The following is a 4,253-nucleotide window of genomic DNA, read 5'->3' as shown; positions in this document are numbered from 1 at the left end:
GCATCAATAAATACTTTTAGGAATCGGAGCGGAAGGCGGCAACAGAGCAAAATGTCAACGGCACCCGGGATTCCCAGCCAGGCTCCCATGCCGGTACTTACCGGGCCCTAAGCTGGTTAGAAGTCTGCGCTCTGACGAGAGCAGGCGCGTTCAGCTTAGGATGGCCCTTGACAGCTTCACACCCTTTATACTGTGGATTTAAGCATCAATAAATCCTTTTAGGAATCGGAGCGGAAGGCGGCAACAGAGCAAAATGTCAACGGCACCTGGGATTCCCAGCCAATCTCCCATGCCGGTACTTGCCGGGCAGGAGTCTGCGATCTGAGGAGAGCAGGCACGTTCAAGCTTAGGATGGTCGTTGACGGGTTCTTACCCTGTATACTGTGGATTTAAGCATCAATAAATCTTTTTAGGAATCGGAGCGGAAGGCAGCAACAGAGCAAAATGTCAAATGGCACCCGGGTTTCCCAGCCAGTCTCCCATGCCGGTACTTGCCGTCCACTAAGCTGGGTAGCAATCTGCGATCTGACGAGAGCAGGCGCGTTCAGCTTAGGATGGCCGTCAACGGCTTCTCACCCTGTATACTGTGGATTTAAGCATCAATAAATCCTTTTAGGAATCGGAGCGGAAGGCAGCAACAGAGCAAAATGTCAACGGCACCCGGGATTCCCAGACAGTCTCCCTTGCCGGTACTTGCCGGTCCCTAAGCTGGGTAGCAGTCTGCGATCTGACGAGAGCAGGCGCGTTCAGCTTAGCATGGCCGTTGACAGCTGAAGTATTCCCAACCGGGGTCCGGTGGGAAAAATGACACAGACAATTTTTTTAAAAATTACTTCCTGCCCCGACCTGTGTGCTTTTGACTCACGGCGCCGCAGTGGGGAGGGAAGCCTGTGTGCGCATTGCATGTGCACTGCTCACACAGCACAGTGAGTGAGTGTGTCACCGACACGCATGCCGGTGTATTGAAGGAAATAGTGCCCTGATACACCCGAAAGAGGAAGAACTCCCTGTGGAAGCTGTACCGAATTCCCGTTCCCGTGTGCTTTTGACTCACGGCGCCGCAGTGGGGAGGGAAGCCTGTGTGCGCATTGCATGTGCACTGCTCACACAGCACAGTGAGTGAGTGAGTCACCGACACGCATGCCGGTGTATTGAAGGAAATAGTGCCCTGATACACCCGAAAGAGGAAGAACTCCCTGTGGAAGCTGTACCGAATTCCCGTTCCCCATGCAGAAGACATTATGTCGGAACAAGCCGGCTTACTTAAGGTACTGTACCCCCTTCATTCTGTCACCCCTGTCCACCCACTGCTCTATACATTGTGCTGAGCTCCCACCGGAATTTCCTGACTTTTGTCTCTGCCAGGCTGCTGCAGGAGACAATCTGCTAGTAGGACAGCAGACGGGAACAGAAGGAAGACCCCTGGTAGGCAATCTTTCAGGGGTTAATTTAACACAAAGTTAAAATATTTATAAAGAGGTATATTCAAATACTCATCTCGAATATATTAACCCCTTAAGGACGCAGCTCATTTTCACCTTAAGGACGGAGCCATTTTTTGCAATTCTGACCACTGTCACTTTAAGAATTAATAACTCTAAGATGCTTTTACCGATTATTCTGATTCTGAGATTGTTTTTTCGTGACATATTCTACTTTATTTGAGTGGTAAATTTTTGTCGTTACTTGCATCCTTTCTTGGTGAAAAATCCCAAAATGTCATGAAAATTTTGCATTTTTCAAACTTAGAAACTCTCTGCTTGTAAGGAAAATGGATATTCCAAATAAATTTTATATTGATTCACAAATACAATGTCTACTTTATGTTGGCATCATAAAAGACATTTTTACTTTTTGAAAAAATTAGAGGGCTTCAAAGTATAGCAGCAATTTTCCAAATTTTCATGAAAAATGCAAAATCTGAAGGGACAGATGTTACAGAACTACAACTCCCAGCATGCCTGGGCAGCCTAGGCATGCTGAGAGTTGTAGTTTTGCCACATCTGGAGGGCTACTGTTTGGGCACAACTTTAATAGTGGTCTCCAAACTGTGACCCTTCAGATGTTGCAAAACTACAACTCCCAGCATGCCCAGACAGCAATGGGAGTTGCAGTTTGGCAACCACTAGGAATGCAGCAGTAAAGATCGCTTTAGTGCCACCTTCCTTCCCGAACCCCCCCCCCCCCCCCCCCCCCCAATGTTGCCTCCCTACCTGTGCTGCTGATCTCAGCTGGTGTCACCGGCGGTCCCCACGGCATCTTCTTTGCAGGTACCGGCCGCCATCTTCTCCCCCCATTCTGCCCGACATCCAGGGGTGGGCAGAGCGGGGGTTTCCATGGGTTTCCCAGTCTTCAACTGGCATTGGTCAGAACTCATTGCTGACTAATGGCAGGGGATAGGAGGAGGCTGCAGCACTGCAACCTCGCTCCTATCCCTCAGGATGATCGGGGCTGTCACTGACAGCTCCGATCATCCCTATTTTTCGGGCAATTGGGTCACCAAAGACCCGATCAGCCTGGAATAGCAGAAAATCGCATGTCTGAATTGACATGCGATTTCCAGCGATCGCCGACATGGGAGGGTCTCAGGACCCCCTTGGCGATGTGCCGGGATGCCTACTGAATAATTTCAGCAGGCATCTCGGTCCGGTCCCCAACCGGCTAGCGGCGGGGACCGGAATTCCCACAGGCGTATCCATACGCCCTACGTCCTTAAGGACTCGGGATGCAGGGCGTATGCATACGCCCTGAACAGGTTAAATTTCAGTGATTGTGACAGGTACCATTTTAGACTGCTCTTATGAATCTTATGCCTTCAGGGAGCTACTACTACTTGCATTGTTTAATACTATAGGCAGAGGCGTTGTTACAAATTAAAGAAGCGAGCTGCTTGGTTGCTATGGGCAAATTTTCCTCTAGACCGGTTTTGATACATCTCTCCTAAAAAAAAAAATAAAGTGCAACATAAAATGTATATTAAAACCACTTTAATAGAAAAGCAAGACTCACAAAAAAGATGAAAAATTGTTAAAGGGGTAATCCGGTAGTCAACGTGTTTTTCCGTTTTTGACTTACCCTATTTGTTTTGTTTCATTTCTATTCTTGTTGTTTAGGCTACTCAATTTCTGTTCTTTGTTGTCTTTTTATCCCCCACTTTGTTTTCCTATCTTTGCTTCTATTTCCTGTTTCTTGCTGTGCTGAAAACTACAAATCCCAGCATGCCACATGCCTTGCTGGTTTGGGGTGGCTCCTTTTTTTGTTTGTTCCGCCCTTTACCCACCCTACTATTTTCCCGGGTCGGCCCCCTTATACACAGCACATTAATATAATCAGCCCTGGTTTGGATACACTGGCATACACACACAAAAGGGACTACAACTCCCAGCATGTGTCATTCAGGAGTCTTCAGTCTGTGGTATAACACCAGCATGCTGCCTCTGTAGTCTGCTGGGGGGTTCTAGTTCACCACACCTCTATAGAGCATACACCAGTGTTTTCCAACCAGGGTGCCTCCAGGTGTTGTAAAACTACAACTCCCAGCATGCCCTGACAGCCAAAAGCTGTCCGGGCATGCTGGGAGTTGTAGTTTTGATACAGCTCCAGACACCCTGATTGGGAAACAATGCAGTTTGTTTGTAATATGCTTAATAGGCTAGGCCAGTGTTTCCCAATCAGTGTGCCTCCAGCTGTTGCAAAACTACAACTCCCAAAGGCTGTCAGGGCATGCTGGGAGTTGTAGTTTTACAACAGCTGGAGGCACACTGGTTTGGAAACACTGGTGTAACATGATGTGTGTGCTGATTAGGCTAGGACAGTGTTTCCCAGCCAGTGTGCCTCCAGCTGTTGCAAAACTAACACTCCCAGCATGCCCTAAGGCTGTCAGGGCATGCTGCAAGTTGTAGTTTTGCAACAGCTGGAGGGATACTGGTTTGTAAACACTAGCATACACACACATAACAGGGACTACAACTCCTAGCATGTGTCATTCAGGAGTCCCCCCCCTTCACACATAGAATAGAAATCATCCCCAGTCAGAGATTTATTCCCCTGCAGTCTATACATCCCCAGCCCGTGCACTTTGTTATCCTCCCCTTCAGATAACACTCTTATCTTCTCTGTCTTCTTTCAGTGCAGACCTGCGTCCTCAGAAGTACATCCTCTCTCTCCCCCTGCTCTGGCTTCTTTCTCTCATGCACACCTGCGTCCTCCAGGAGGGGGAGATGAGGGGCGTGGCTTCTTCCTCTCATGCAGTT

This window comes from Hyla sarda, chromosome 1 (genome assembly GCF_029499605.1).
Source record: "Hyla sarda isolate aHylSar1 chromosome 1, aHylSar1.hap1, whole genome shotgun sequence".
In the NCBI taxonomy this organism is placed as follows: domain Eukaryota; kingdom Metazoa; phylum Chordata; class Amphibia; order Anura; family Hylidae; genus Hyla; species Hyla sarda.
This window is presented reverse-complemented; position numbering follows the sequence as displayed.